Consider the following 16,559-nt stretch of genomic DNA (forward strand, 5'->3'; position numbering starts at 1 on the left):
GAGCGGTTGCCCACATGTCAGATGAGCACAAAATGGTAGTGTTGTGTACATAAAAAACAGAAATGACTGCCTCCAGCCCTGATCGTTGCCTTACAGGGGCACTCCAGCCCTTCCAGGGGCTAAACTTTCACCTTTGACTAATTTCTTTTTCAGCAGCTTTTTTCCAGCTTCAAATAGAGGCCCTGAGCTTTTTTCCAAGCTTAACCCTTAAACTGAGCCCTAGGAAAGATATCACAGCGCTTCCTTGGGCTATCAGTTCTTCAGGGTGATATTGTTTTCACAGCTCTTAATTTCCTTTGGCAGCTCAACTCCAACTGGAGCTCCAGCTCTTCCTTTCCACCAGCCCTAACCCAAAGCCTAGGCTGAGCCAAAGGCTGTGACATGGCTCTGTCCAGGGCTTTACTATTACTAAGAGAAGAATTACTGTCAGCTCCAACCCAGCTGTGATCAGGCTTGCTTGTTCCCTCAATGCTAGTGTTATTCCTGAGTCTAGTGCAAGCTATGATGCAGGCACTACTGGGAAACAGCATTCTTCAAAGAACTCTTTCAGCTGCCATGTGTTTTCTTTGGCAGCCTCTTTTCAGCCCCACTCTAGCTACAGCTCTGTAGTTTTCAGCCTTAAACACTACATAGGGGTAGGGCTCTTGACAGCCAAGTACAACATGCTGTGAGAGTCTTGAGCAGGATCAAAGACAAATACAACAACAATAACAAAAGTTGAATTAAGTACAACAATGGAAAGATAGAATGAGAATTACAGATGCACTTTTGAGAATTGTGACTAGCCTTGCTGTAGTTTGGAAACTCCTTGTTTAAACTGTAAGAAAGGAAAAGCACTGAACTCCTAGTTCATGAAATACAAGTCAGAAAAGAGAGACCAGATGTGAGAGAGGCCTAAAAGTGCACCAGCACACAGGACTTTGAGTTACAATTTGAATGAGAAGAATGAAGCAGAACACAACAGTAAATTAAAATCCAGAGCCTTGAAGTCTATTTCCCTAACATCTCCTGCAATGGAAGAAAAAAAAAATGCCACTTTCAGGCAACAAAAATAGTGTTTATTTAGAGACTTCCAGTGTTTATTTCAGGGTTTGTAATAGTATAATTGTCAGGTGCTAAGGGCATAATTATTATAATTAATGTTTAAATTTATAATTTTGTTATTAATAGTCATAATTTATGCAAGAAATCAAATTCATATATTTTACTACAGCATGTAATCATGTAAAAAATAGCTCCTGGGACTTACAAATAAGATCCTCAATCCAGTGCTGTCACAAATTGTTTCTTAAATAGGTAGTTCTGCCAGAAACCATCCAAATCCATATGGGGCTCACACTGCAGCAAATGCAGGTGTAGAGGCTTTTTCAGAGAGACTTGCCTGCTAGCAGGCACTCCTTTCCTACTTGACATGCAAATGCTCTGGCTAGCAAAATCGGTTAATGAGTGAGGAAGAAAGTGGCCTCTTCTATAAGCAAGTTCTTCACTAAGAGTTTCTGAATTAAAACCAGCAGGCTAGATCCTCTGTTGGCACTGCTGTAAGGTGACTTTCATACTGGAAGGCAATAGCTTCAGTCACTCTACCACCTGGTATTACAGTGGAGCTTCAAAGCAGCTGGTTGTGCTTTTGCAGCGATTCAAGCTCATGCTGACAAAAGCATGGATAACAGCATGACAATGAGGCTCATAGGTGAGATGGTAGCCAAATGCACATTTAACAGTTTGCTTTTTAACTCCGATGTTCACGAGATTGTGCTCAAATGCACTGTGCATCCAACACCTGGATCTGAGTTCAGTGCTCTGTAGCATCTTTGTTAATGACCTGGAGTATAGGACAGAGACACCCTCAGGTTTGTAGATAACACAAAACTGGGAGTGGTGGCTGACACATCAGATGTTTGTGCTGCCATCCAGAGGGATGTCTGTTGTCTGAATAATTAGTCAAATGGGAATGTCAAACAGTTCAACAGAAGGGAATGCAAAGGCTTGGACCTGGGGAGAAACAGCCCCATCCACCAGTGCAGGCTGGGGCCATCCCCTTGGAAAGTAGATTAGCAGAAAAGACTCTAGAGGTCCTGGTGGGCACAGGTTGAACAAGAAGCTCCAATGTGCTTTTTGCAGAAGCAGCAGCCAGGAGTATCATGGGCTGTGTTAGAGTTTTGCTACTGGGTCAAGGAGAAGTAGTAATTTCCCTCTGCCTGGCACTGGTGAGGTCATACCTGGAGTACTGTGTCCACTTTGAGTTCCCCAGCAAAAGAAAGATATGGGCATACTAAGTTCAACAAAGAGCTACTGAGGTGGTTAAGTGACTGGAGCATCATGCATATGAGGACAGACCAAGAGAGGTGTTACTTGCTAAATCTGGAAAAGAGAGGGCTTAGGAGATCTTAAAGTGTATAAATACCTGGTGGAAGGGAGTAAAGGAGAATGAGCCAGACTCTTCAGCGACTTCCAGTTAGAGGGCAGATGCAGTGGACTCAAACTGAAATACAAGACATTTTGTTTAAACATGATAATTAAAAAAGTGTATTGTTCTACTATAAGCAACAGAGCAGGTTGCTTAGAGCTGACTGGACACAGCCCTGAAAAACCTGCTTGGGCAGGGCAGTTGGCTTCAATAATCTCCAGAGCTCTCTGCCAATCTCAGGTGTTATATGAGTATTGAATACTAACAGAATGTAGTTCCTGGAGGATCTGAAGCAATTCTGTTTTTTTTCAGGGCTGACACACATCAATAAGAGGTGTTTGGAAACCAGTAAGCATTTTCTCCAGGTGGTATGTGAAAAAACAATGATACTTCCAAGGAAAAAAAATACCCCCAACCAAAAAAACCACCCGACCAAAAAAACCCACAAAGATGCTGGGTTTTGAAAACACAAATTCCTCACAAATCAGAAGTGTAGCAAAACTTACACTGACATTAAAAAAAATCCTACCATTTCAATAGGCCATGTTTTCACCAACAACATGATTTGCATTTCATAGAATCACAGAATCAACCAGTTTGGAAGAGACCTCCAAGATCATCCAGTCTAACCTAGCATCCAGCCCTAGCCAGTCAACTAGATCATGGCATTAAATGCCTCATCCAGTCTTTTCTTGAACACCTCCAGGGACAGTGACTCCATCTCTTCCAACCTAGTTGATTCTGTGAATCTGTTCTTATAGAGAATTGGTTTCTTAAGGGATTTGTTTTCTTGCCATGAAAGTGAGGATCGTGAGCAATGCAGTCATCTCTAGGAGATAGCAAGTGACATATTTTAAGCCACATGCTCTGCCTTGCCAGCCACCTGAAATGAGAAAGTAAAAAAATCTTGCATGTAACCCAATGCAATCCTGGGAAGCTGCGTGGTGCACCACAAGCCCATTATTTTGTTCATAAATAGGGTTATTGTCAATTTTTAAGATGTTAACTGCATGCCTGCCATCCTTGTGGAGAAAAGGAGGTCTATGTCAGTTGTTCAGATAGAATCCTGCCTGTGTTCATTTGCAGAAAATAAATAACTCTGTGGCTAGCACCATTTCTCCTTAGGGTAAACTTTGCCATTGAATTTTTTTCAAATTAGAGCTGAAGAAAAATATTTTGAAGGTTTTCTGTCTGTGCTGACTCCAGCACTCCACATAACTCTCCCAGCAGATTACGGGGGACTTTTGGTCTTAATCTCTTCCTCCTATTGATGTGACAAATGCATATTCATTGAGCGTCATGTTCTTATTTTAGGTTAGATACTGTTAAGCAGTGCAGTGTGGAGGGAATTTGGGGAGACAATATTGATGCCTTTCTCAAATAATGGTAAGGAAAAAAAGTGCCATTAAACAGAAAATTACCACATCTCACGTTATGGGTAAGATCCTGGCACCTGCCTGAAAGCCCCAAAACTTCTACTGGAGCTGTTTGACAAAACTAACATTTGCCTCCTTTCCTGTGCCCCAGTAAGGTGCTGCACTGATACAAGTTCAGAAAGTTAAAATAATTAATAAGTTTAATTTATTAAAGTGACAGATAGAGCAGATTCAGGATTGCTGGTGATAAATGCACTAACTGTAAGTGATTGAACTGAAGTTAATAAATCCCAGGTGACGTTGGACAGTCAGGAGATGCAAATCTTTGCAGTAGCACTTTTTATAAACCAGAATTGCAGTAGAAGTTCAGCTATATAATGTAGGCACAATTCTTACCAAGAAGGTGAGGAAAAGGAGCACAACCTGCTGAACATCCTGATTTCTGCTAAATCCAGTCTTTGAGAGGTTTCCAGAGATAACAAAGACCTTAGACAGGATGTTAGGAACAGGCTGGAACAGCTTCTTTACTTTGAGGGTGGTGGAACACTGGAACGAGTTGCCCAGGGAGTGGTTGAGGCTCTATCCCTGGAGGCATTTAAAGTGAGGCTTGACAAGGCTCTGGGCAACCTGATCTAGTTGAGGATGCCCTTGCTGACTGCAGAGGGGGTTGGGCTAGATGACCTTCGGAGGTTGCTTCTAACCCAGACCACTCTATGATTCTATAGTCTCTTGGTTGAAAGCATCTTGACCTTGCTCCTTCTGATACTCCCCCAGCTTCCCCTTGGTCACAATTCTAACACTTTCCACTCTGCTTCCAAGCTTGCCCTGTTTACCCTTGCTTTCTCCCTGACCTTCATCTGTCCTTTCCTTCTGTCTGTTCCCTCTCATACCTGCTGCAAGATGTAACCAACTCTTGGGTAAAAGCAGTTGCAAGTCCTCCTTTTATTTTCCTAACAAGAAATCTACTTATCTTTTTTTAGACATTAAATAGGGATTCTGACACTAAAGAGCATTTTATTTCAATACATACTGTGGAATTCATTCTGGCCTAGACAGTTTGTAGCCATTTAAACAAATTGGCCTGCCAAATGTTAATCCTTTATCAACTGCTAAAATAAAAATCAGAACTATGGCATTGAGTCTTATATTTTGCATTAATTATGTATTTTGCATCTCATTTGGAAAATGAGTGCTAGAGCATTCATTTTTGTTTTTGAATTTAACCAAGCTTAAAATACATCATCTTGAATGTCAGATTCCCAATTCAGTAAATCACTTAAGCATGTGAGTAACTGTGACACAACTTGGAAGAGCAGTCTAATGTATTTAGCGTAAAGCACACGCTCAGAACTGTTGCTTTAGTCACTCAGGAGTAGTGCTTTGGTTACTCAAATGCTCAGAGAAATACAAAGATGAGTGCTTTGGTGAGCAAGGACCTGACATCGCAGTTATAAATGAATACATAAGATAGAACATTTTGTTCACTGAAGATTCTATTTGAATAAATTGTACATAAAAAGACGTTTCTTTTTCTTGCTCCATGTTTTAGAGACCGTAGCATGAATTGTCTATTTACATCAGATGATTAAAACAAGACCCTAAAACAGTTTAAAATACTTTTTCAGTGAAAAGGGGAACCTACTACTTACAGCATGAGACCTCTCAACCTGCAACAAATAGTCATATTCCTAAATGCCTGTGAACTCTGCTGCAGCAAAAAAAAAAAGACCCAGGGCTTTTACAGTTTGTGTTTTATAATCACTTTTAACATGCAGGGCACTGTTCTTCAGCAACTTCTTGAAAAAAAACAAAGCACTGAACCTCTTTAAAATTCACTAAGCTTTGATTTAAAGTGATTGGTTTCCATCTGGGCGGAGTGATTTTTTTTTCCTTGGGAAGTTTATTAATACATTAAAAGATGCAAATTAATTCGTATTTCTTCCAGCTCATTCTCTTGGGAACAATTACACAAGGAAATTATTAATGTACAAGAAAACAACAGTTAAAAATCTCGCAGGGCAACAGGGGTGTGGAATAGATGAAAACATTTAGACCTAGCTAATAGCAGAGCTCAGTTATAGCAACAGTTCATAAAGCAAAAAAAGTTACTTTAAAAAAATCTCTAATCTGATGGCAGCCACGTGGTGCAGACAAGAAATCAGAGACCCTGGCAACATAGGTTTACAGTCAAAGGCCCTGTTCTCAATGAAGTGCTTCAGAAACACACTGTGAGTAGTTGAACGCATGCTACCAGGGCTTTCTAGGAACACAGCCAAATGTAAGGCTTCAATCATTTCACCAGTTTCAATGTCTCTGATGTATACCATTCCATGATGATTGCATACAAGACTATCATTTCGATTCAAGTGTCTGCACTCTGATAAATAAGCCAAATATTTTCATCTGGATAATGAAAACTCCTCAGGATCTAGTTAATATTTGATGAAAATACAGCAAGTAGATTTGCTGCTTAGGCTTTGATGCATTTATTTTTCCTCCTTTTAGTTAAGGTATTAAACATCTCAGCCACTTTCCTTTCTATTTTTCTTTTCATAATTTGTCTGGCATCCTTTTAATATTACATATCTGATGAACATTTCAAATGTTTTTACAGTCAGAGTCATAATACAGGCAATCACCAGGATACCTATAATTACTTTTGGCTAAGACTGGGAGGAAACAGGTTCTCAAAGTAACTGTAAAGCAAGTATAACTGCTGTTGAAAGTTTGGCCATAATGTGGGCATTATCCTGTCTTAAAGAAGTTGCCTTTTTAAACATAAAGTACAGCCATATAAACATAATACCTGTAAGCCTCTGTTGACCAATTTTCTCAAGGTCTCCACACTGAAGGTCTAGTCACAACTTAATACACTGGGGCAAGACGATAAACAGGCACCTGAATTGAGAACAAGATTAGGTTATGAGCATGCAGGAATAAAGTAACTTGTATTAGACTCATTCACATAATGCCTTTCTCCACAGACTCTAATGAATACTACTTTAAAAGTTAATGTTTAGATTTGAAACAAAATAGGATGGTCTACAAATCCTTCCCTTTTCAGAACAGTGTAAGAATGGGAATAATACTCTGTCTGGGGACAGAGTGGCTGGAGAGCAGCCAGGAAAAAGGGACCTCGGGGTACTGGTAGATAGTAGGCTGAAGATGAGCCAGCAGTGTTGTAGAGTAATTTTGTAGAAAAGCTACTGATTTATATTTGGACAACTATAAGGGTCCTGATTTCTGTTACAGTGTTGTAGGTTAACAAATGCAGAGGATGGGAGTTAGCAAACCAACCCAACAAAATTAGGAGCTGCTAAAAATCAAGGACAAGTGGTTCTATCTGCTCCCTTTGTCGGCTTCTGTCTCATTATCTACCACAGAAAGAAAAAAAAAAGGGATTTAGTGATACTTCCTTCTAGCATGAACAGAAATAGCTGATTGTAAAAACAAGCCCAATGAAATATTCATTAAGAAAATGGTCAAGTCACTAAATAATGCATTCAGCCGGCTCTAGTGGTTGACCTTTGCAAAATTCCTTGGAGGTGAAGTGCAAACTACTTTTTCATTCTTTTTTGTTCCTGGGGAAACACTGCTATGAGAACTTTGTTTCACAATGAAAGCAGTGCAAGTTTTTTAGCATTAATTATGAATATTCTTCAGTAGGTGGCCTTCTTCTATGTTAGTGGGTACTGTGTCAATAAAATCACAGTGCTAATGGGCAGTGTGATACTTGAGGTGCTGTCTTCCAGAGGAGAGACTGAGAGCAAGGTCTCATATCTGTGATTTTCATGGCTCTTGCAGTATTGAAAAAAACCCCAAACCCCAACCAAAAAAACAAAAACATAAAGGTGTTAGCATCAGTACCTTGGCCACAGTCCAAGTTGGGTAATTACATTCTGTCTCCCTAAAATTTGCTTTGTGCAGTTTTAATTTAATATGGTGCTGTTGTTCTCTTCCTGCCCTAAGTTGTTTTGAGACATTGCTGGGCACTATTAAATAACCTCCATATTTCCCCTGAGACAACTGCATTTAAGCTGTAGGTAAGGCAAAGCTTGCACATGAAATTTGTGAACTGTTCCTAGATAAGGAAACAAAAGTTCACTTGCAATTACCACATGCCAATATTTACCTGGACAACTCCATATTTTCTGCTCCACTCCAGTAGTTTACTTTCATTTGGAATTTAACTACTCAAATGAATACTGTCCCTTCTCAAGAGATCACAAAGCTCATGCTTGGCAGGACTTTTTCAGCAGGCAGAGTAGTTCTATCCCCTGAGAGCATAAGCTGCTACAAGCAACTTTCCTCCACAACATGTGGGATTTAATCATGGTCTGCAAAGGGATGTTGGGGCATAGCTATCCTGTCCCAGTCAGGCAGCTGTCTTCCCCCATCTCATCCTTCCTGAAGGGTCATTTTGTCCTCCTAGGGCAATTGAGCAGAGCCATGAGCTCGCTCCCACTCAGCACTCAGTGTTCACCAAATACACAGCTACACCTCCAACAGACAAATTTCACACAAGCTGTATGTGAGGGTACAAATTAATGCATTTCTGGATTCACTTTACAAAGTGACCTTCCTGATGGTCTTTACTGCACCTAAACTGAACACTTTGCAGTTCAGCATTATGACCCTAAGAAGATACCAGAGCAGCACTGATATAACAGCTAGGTTGGGCTGCTACAGTGGGATTCCTGAAAGAGGAACAATCTGGAACAGCTCATAACAGGCAAGTGTAACTTGCAACTCTTAGGCAACTTCTATTACAAATACAGAGAGCTGCAGCTCCCATGAAGGACACCTTGCTTATGACATAGGAGCTGTGGTCCTTTGCTTGAGTGACTCCAAAGCAGCAGGGGCCTGATAGTGCCATGAACTGCTGTGGACAACTCCTGCCAAGAGTATTTATATGTGAGGTTTTTGAAGAGTCCATAAGAAAGGCTAGCACTTGTCCAGGAAAGGCTGGATTGGAGCCTCCTGGAACCAGGAGAACCAGTCTGCTTTTGGCATTACACAGAGAAGGGAAAGTCCAAGTCCTTCTTGCAATGGTTTGAGAGAGGCACTGATAGTGGTCATGACACAGCTGTTAGGTTTATGCTCATAGCAAGGAGATTAGCGAGAACTCTAGGGCAAACACTCCATGTGCTACTGCCTGCACTTCTCTCAAGTGCTGTATATTGAATACTTCTGGAAAATGCACTATATGGAAGTAAAAGCATCTAGGAGAGGCCTACACTAGATACTATTACTCTAGAGGGGAAAAAAGCTTGAATCTAACAGATTTTTAAATGGCACAAAGCCCTTCTTGTGCCGCCTGTTGGGAGTGATGATACTGTGATAGGGCTTCTAGTGCTGTACAGTTGCTTGATCTTGACATACTGGAACGTAAGCCATGGGTTCAGAATGTATAAAGGGGAAAAGTACTGAGTTAAGTAAAATAGAGAATGTTGCAACAGACAAAACAATGTAAAGCAGCAACTCGTGTTTTTTTGTTGATCCTTGCTTATCTAGTTGCTAATGTACGAGGTTTGTCTTAATGACCAGTATGTAGTTGCTAACGTACAAGGTCTGTCTTGATGAGGTATGTACTAGAGTCTGTCTTTATGACCAGTGAGGATTTGGCATGACCTTTAGACTTGTAAGTTAAGGTATATAACTGTTGGGAACTGGCTGAAAAGTGGGGGGCACGAGCCCCTAGAAGCTTGTACAATCAAGCCTTGGATGTGAAGTCCAAGTATTGGAACTGCAGTAAACCACAGCGCTGTGTGTGAAGAAGCTCAAAGGAATTCGTCCTTGAGCCTTCTGATAAACAGCTTCTGTGGGACTGTGTCAAGATTAGGAAGGAAATAGGAGGAATATGCAAATTCCAATATCTAGGTGTGCTAAACGCTATAGCAGTAACTGCAAGTAGGGAGGATTATGCATATTCCAATATTTAGATGCACCAAATGCTAGTGAACAGTACCACGTTGCATGCTGCGTGCGCTCACTTTACTCACCTTAACTGAAAAGTATGTGCTTTGTAACTTGAAGTCTGATGCTCTCAATAAAGTGTGGATTGCTTGGACAACTAGCTCATATTGAGTTGTCTCCTTGCTTTCTCTTCCCGTCTGTGTATAACCAAGTGCTGAAAGTACAATAAACTGACCTTAGCTTGCAGCAAGCTGCCCCCTGCCTCTCATCACAGCAGCCACTCATGACCGAAGTTGAGCATCAGTGTCATGAGTTTTTCCATTTGAACATACCATTAGGTGCTAGAAGAGAATGAAGGGAAAATGAGATCATGTTATCCTTCTGAAGGTATAAATCAAAGTAAGCAAGCCTTCATCACCTCAATTGTAAAGGAAGCTAAAAGTAAATGTTAAAAATACAAAGCTTCAGGTGCAAGCTGTGCAATCAGAGCCATTCAAAGTAGGCTTATGGCTGAACTTGAGTATTTTCTTTAAAAAATAGTGTATTTGAAGTTTTAACTAGAAAATCACAGAAGCAAAACTCTGTTGCTGTAAATCAGCAAGACTGCACAGATTTTCCAATTTACTGTATTTGAGTAATACATCTTAACTACGTATTATCTCCCTTGGCTTTAAACCACTGCCAGAAGTTCAGGCTCTGAGGATTTCATACTGATAATATTGCTCTTGCTTCCATTTCTTTTTTGGTTTTAAACACAGCATGCTTTTGTTATTTAATATAACACTATTCAACCTTTCCTTCTGCTATCCAAAGACATTTTGCATATAAAACCAACAGCCTGGACCCAAATGTACCACCATCTGCTTATTTATAGCAAGATCCAGCAGCAAAGGGAGTTTTTATTAAACCCTCAGAGGGAATCATGTGAGTGCAGTGACCTCACTTTGCTGACAAAAATGAATGTGTCTTTACTGGTTGCTGTTATTCTGTGGCATTTTCTGACAAAAGCCATTAAAAGAACCTTCATTTCTTGACACCAACCTATCATTGTGCTGTTGCTTTATGAGGTGCGCAGCACGTATCTGGTCCTGGCATAACATTAGGTGCCAGAATTGCTAGTCACTAGTGGTGTTCCCCAAGGATCAGTGCTGGGCCTAGTCCTGTTAAACATCTTTATTGATGATCTGGATGAGGGGGTTGAGTCCAGCATCAGTAGGTTTGCAGATGACACCAAGCTAGGAGCAGGTGTGGATCTGTTGGAAGGTAGGAGAGCCCTGCAGAGGGACCTAGACAGGCTGGATGGGTGGGCAGAAGCCAGTGGGATGAGATTTAACAAGCCCAAGTGCAGGGTTCCACACTTTGGCCACAGCAACCCCAAGCAGCGCTATAGGCTGGGGACTGAGTGGCTGGAGAGCAACTAGGCAGAAAGGGACCTGGGGGTACTGGTGGATAGTAGCTGAAGATGAGCCAGCAGTGTGCTCAGGTGGCCAAGACAGCCAGTGGCATCCTGGCTTGGATCAGGAACAGTGTGGCCAGTAGGACGAGGGAGGTTATTCTTCCCCTGTACTCAGCACTGGTCAGGCCACACCTTGAGTGCTGTGTCCAGTTCTGGGCTCCTCAATGCAAGAGAGATGTTAAGGTGCTGGAATGTGTCCAGAGAAGGGTAATGAAGTTGGTGAGAGGCCTGGAGCACAAACCCTATGAAGAGAGTCTGAGGGAGCTGGGGGTGTGCAGCCTGGAGAAGAGGAGGCTCAAGGGTGACCTCATTGCTGTCTACAACTATCTGAAGGGAAGCTGTAGCCAGGTGAGGGTTGGCCTCATCTCCCAGGCAACCAGCAACAGAACAAGGGGACACAGTCTCAAGTTGTGCCAGGGGAGGTCTAGGCTGGATGTTAGGAGGAAGTTGTTGGCAGAGAGAGTGATTGGCATTGGAATGGGCTGCCCAGGGAGGTGGTGGAGGCACCATCCCTGGAGGTGTTCAAGAAAAGCCTGGATGAGGCACTTGGTGCCATGGTCTAGCTGACTGGGTAGAGCTGGATGCTAGGTTGGACTGATCTTGGAGGTCTCTTCCAATCTGGTTGATTCTATGATCTGTCTGCTTTTATTCATCCAGGGTGTGAGAGGGAATGTGAGCTGATAAATGTGTTTGGTTGGTTTTTTTTTTCAAATTCCTGAGCTATCCTTAGCATGACCCTCAGAAAAAAACAAAACAGCCCACAAAACCCACCCTGAAATACCAGGGTTTTAGTGGGGCAACGAAACCAAGCAGCTGAAGAAAAAAAATGAAGGCAGTCATTGCTGACAGAAAGTGGAGATTAAATAATTGAAGAAACCTGCCTTGTATAAGTATCAGCAGCGAGAACAGACTCAAATAGCTTTTAAACTTGCATGAAGTTTCTCATAAAACTGTGATCCTAAGGGACTTTGACAATAGAATAAAACCCCTTCTCTGTTCAAAGGAGAGTATGTGGGAAAGAGCAAAGTGGCTAAGCTGACATCCTACTTCGAGTGGATCACTTTTTCTTCTAATGAGGACATGAACCAATTGCAGTGCAGCACAAAGGCAGACTTCTGCTGCTCTTGGAGTTAGTTCCCTTTTGACCCTTGAAATACAGTGTGTGGGGGCAGGAAGCTGCTTTTTACTTCAGAATGGGTTTTTTACAATCTCATTGTCACAGTGAAAACTATCCTAGCAGTTACAGGCAGAGCTTGTTGCACTACAAAACCAGACACATTTTCACCCCCCTCTATTTTTCCCCTGCTAACGTAGACTCAAAAGATAGTTTGTGTCTCACTGAGATGTATGACAAGTGCTCCAAGTTCATAGCATCCAAATCACATACTGAAATCACAAGGAAATGGCCTAGCATATAATGTTTCAGTTTTATATATGCACTTAGACTGGAGGGTAAATTAAGCAAAACTAGGTCATTAACATATATAGTAACAACTGTTGCTAATACAATTATACAGATGTTCTGTCCATAAAATTGTTCAACTTTGTAGGGTTATGAGAAGTTTTACTGTGTATCCTGCTTGCACTACAGCCCAGTATTGAGACATGATGATACTCTAGTGTCAAATCAAGAGGAAAAAAAAATGAAGAACGTTTTCCAAGCTGACACTGATTGATGGAAGGGGCTTTATTCCTGCTTAGCACATGTGAGTTGGGATTTGTCTATCCACATTACAGGTCTGCAAAACAAATATCTGTAACAGAACTCTTTGGCTAAGCTCCCTTGTCAGTCAAGAAAAGAAATACACATTCCTATATTTATCTCTTCATAAGGTAGAAATTGAACAAGCATGGATGGGTTATGCTGTAGAAATAGCTACTTTCACCCCTGGACTATGGGAGAACATAGATCACTAGCTCAGAGAGATTGCAGATGACACCAAGCTAGGAGCAGGTGTTGATCTGTTGGAAGGTAGGAGAGCCCTGCAGAGGGACCTGGACAGGCTGGATGGGTGGGCAGAAGCCAACGGGATGAGATTTAACAAAGCCAAGTGCAGGGTTCTGCACTTTGGCCACAACAACCCCAAGCAGCACTACAGGCTGGGGACTGAGTGGCTGGAGAGCAGCCAGGAAGAAAGGGACCTGGGGGTACTGGTAGAGAGTAGCTGAAGATGAGGCAGCAGTGTGCCCAGGTGGCCAAGAGAGCCAATGGCATCCTGGCCTGCATCAGGAACAGTGTGGACAGTAGGACAAGGGAGGTTATTCTTCCCCTGTACTCAGCACTGCTCAGGCCACACCTTGAGTGCTGTGTCCAGTTCTGGGCTCCTCAATTCAAGAGAGATGTTGAGCTGCTGGAAGGTGTCCACAGGAGGGCGACAAAGCTGGTGAGGGGCCTGGAACACAAATCCTATGAGGAGAGGTTGAGGGAGCTGGGGGTGTGCAGCCTGGAGAAGAGGAGGCTCAGGGGGGATCTTATTACTGTCTACAACTACCTGAAGGGGCATTGTAGCCAGGTGGGGGGTGGCCTCTTCTCCCAGGTAACCAGCAATAGAACAAGGGGACACAGTCTGAAGTTGTGCCAGGGTAGGTATAGGCTGGATATTAGGAAGAAGTTCTTCACAGAGAGAGTGATTGGCATTGGAATGGGCTGCCCAGGGAGGTGGTGGAGGCACCGTCCCTGGGGGTCTTCAAGAAAAGCCTGGCTGAGGCACTTAGTGCCATGGTCTAGTTGACTGGCTAGGGCTGGGTGCTAGGTTGGACTGGATGATCTTGGAGGTCTGTTCCCACCTGGTTGATTCTATGATTCATCATCATTGATGGCACTAAACCACTGCTAAATGCTGTCTCCCTTTAGCACTGTATAAAAATACCTAGCACAAAGTTGACTGGGGGGGGGGTGTGTGTGTGTGTGTGTGTCTTATTAGTAACAGGGAAGAAATCAGACAAATCTGTACAAAATGCAACATGTGTTCCAGAAGAGGGACACACCTCACATCGTTTAGGTGGTACTTCAGTTAGTGTGCAGGGAAAATGTATAGACTGACTCGAGTGAAACCTTGGTTCAGCTGAAATCAAATGCAAAACGTGCCTTTGTCTGAAGAAATGGCACATTCCTAACACAACTGCCATGAAATGGGGGAACTCTCTGATGCTTTTCATGGAGCATTAAGAAGCTTAAGCTCGGGATGTGGAAGCTTGTGATGTTCAGCGCACAAAATAAAACGAGGATCGCAGGTTGAGGCAAATGAGTTTTCCCAAGACTGGCCTGAACCTTGAGCTCTCAGAAGGATAAGGAGTTTGAATGTTCCAGTGAGAGCAGAGCTGCAAGCAGCTCTCCCTTGTATCTCTGTAAGCAGTGAGAGAAAACAAATTGTTCTTTTTGCACTACCTCCAAGAAAAGCAGCAGATACGTTGCTCAAGCCTATCCACTTTACAGTGCTCCTGCTCTGGCCACAAATCAGGCACTGCTTGTCAACGTTTGGACATTTGGACTACTGGTGGTAGTGGGCAGCACAAAGAAAGTCAAGTCGTGATTTTAGCTAGCCAGCTAATTCTGAGCTCTACAGTAGTCAGCAAGAAGACCTTCTCAGTGGTGTGTGTGAATGCAAACATCGAAGACATCTAATGTAGGTGCAAACTGTAGCCTAGCACACAAAAAGAACCTCTGACCTTTCATTCCATGAAACACCTGTCAGCCAGCTGTGCTGGGGAAGAGTCTACATGCAGTGCCTTTGAGGTTGATCCTCTTTTCAGGCCATCCAGGTTTTGTATCTTTTTTTCCCCCTCAAACTTTAGAAAAAGAATTGAGTACAAGCACAGCATTCATGTAAAAACAACGTATCTGATATGAGTGATACAGATAATAACACCTTTCACCAGAGGATCCCAGGGGTCCCATGCTTCTTATTCAGAATAGTTCCACTGCTGTAACAAATTCTTGCTTACATTTATACACAAGCTGCTTCACTGAAATCTAATCATATGTGTAAGCTTTTCATAGAAGCTAGTACTGCATAAAAAGTTATGTTTGTCTCTGCTGATAGCAAAAGTCTCTGTAGGATGAAATAAAAAAAGAAACCTTCTTAACTGTTTGGATTCCTTGAAGAATTTTAGATGTCAGGTCTGGATTACAAAAACCATCATCCCATTCTGGCTAATAATACTTCAAGATATTCAGTGACTGAAGATAAGCAAGACTTTGTGCATCTGGGAAGGTGAATATTCCTGATGAGCTCTTAAATGAACTTTATGAGCTGAAAGAATACTTAGCAAAGCTGGGGAAATAGTCCAAAATACAAATGGGGCATGAGAGTGGGAGAAAGAATGTCTGATGTTCTGACAGAGCCTGCTTTTAGACACTAACCCCAGCAAGTTTAAAGACAGAAAACTATGCAGTATGCCACCAGGAAATGAAATAACCTCATCTTCCCCTAGACTGTGCTGCTAAGCTGCTCGGTCTCAAATGTGAAAGCACAAGTAGTATAGAGCCTTTGATTTTATTAAGATAACTGCTTCTGTAAGCATATGATTAATGGAAAAAAACCTTTGAAAACCATTTTTGTAGTGACTGTTAGATACCATAAAATCATAGAATCAACCAGGTTGGAAGAGACCTCCAAGATCATCCAGCCCAACCTAGCACCCAGCTAGCCAGTCAACTAGACCATGGCACTAAATGCCTCAGCCAGGCTTTTCTTGAACACCTTCAGAGACTCCACCACCTCCCTGGGCAGCCCATTCCAATGCCAATCACTCTCTCTGCCAGCAACTTCCTCCTAACATCCAGCCTAGACCTCCCCCAGCACAACTTGAGACTGTGTCCCCTTGTTCTGTTGCTGGTTGCCTGGCAGAAGAGACCAACCCCCACCTGGCTACAGCCTCCCTTCAGGTAGTTGTAGACAGCAATTAGGTCCCCCCTGAAAGAGTTTGCAAGAAGCATAAAAGTTGTCTTGTGATTATTTGCAGGACTCACCTTCATTCTAGTGTTCCATACAGCAAACTTGAGATCCAATGTGCCCTTCTGTTCCACTCACATGAAAGGAAGAGAGTTCTTACCCACCTTATAATTCAGCTCAGATAATGCCTCTTAAATAATACACACTCCCTTCCCTGAAGGTAGTCATTTATCAGTGTTATCAGGTAACTGCTTATTTTTAGCTGTTAATGGAAATACTATTGTCTGCCAAGTGTGCTAAAGCTCCTGCCTTCTGTACAAGTGGAATTCAGCAAATCAGACTCTGGGGGAAGAGATCTAACTGCTAAGGGTCTTCAGGGGAAGCTTTTTAATGTCTTTCCAGAACCAGTGAAAGAGCCTGGGCTGCACTGGTCAGCACCTTAACCTCAGAGGAATTGAACGATAAAGAATCTCTGAAAAAAACAACTAAGTTCAAACACTGACCACAGC

At 42.4% G+C, this 16,559-nt stretch overlaps 1 long non-coding RNA gene across 1 annotated transcript in view; it reads right to left on the reverse strand.

Annotated features, from left to right (window-relative positions):
* Positions 1-2,409: 2,409 nt before the first annotated feature.
* The window catches only part of LOC135176568 (uncharacterized), an 80,898-nt gene continuing 66,748 nt past the window's right edge, over positions 2,410-16,559 (reverse strand). The window contains exons 2-4 of the long non-coding RNA XR_010302732.1: positions 9,935-10,040; positions 6,590-6,681; positions 2,410-2,482 (exon numbers count right to left, since the gene is read on the reverse strand). This is a non-coding gene — a long non-coding RNA (uncharacterized LOC135176568). The remainder of the gene's footprint in view (positions 2,483-6,589; positions 6,682-9,934; positions 10,041-16,559) is intronic.

The sequence above is a fragment of the Pogoniulus pusillus genome, chromosome 6 (genome assembly GCF_015220805.1).
Source record: "Pogoniulus pusillus isolate bPogPus1 chromosome 6, bPogPus1.pri, whole genome shotgun sequence".
Classification (NCBI taxonomy): Eukaryota; Metazoa; Chordata; class Aves; order Piciformes; family Lybiidae; genus Pogoniulus; species Pogoniulus pusillus.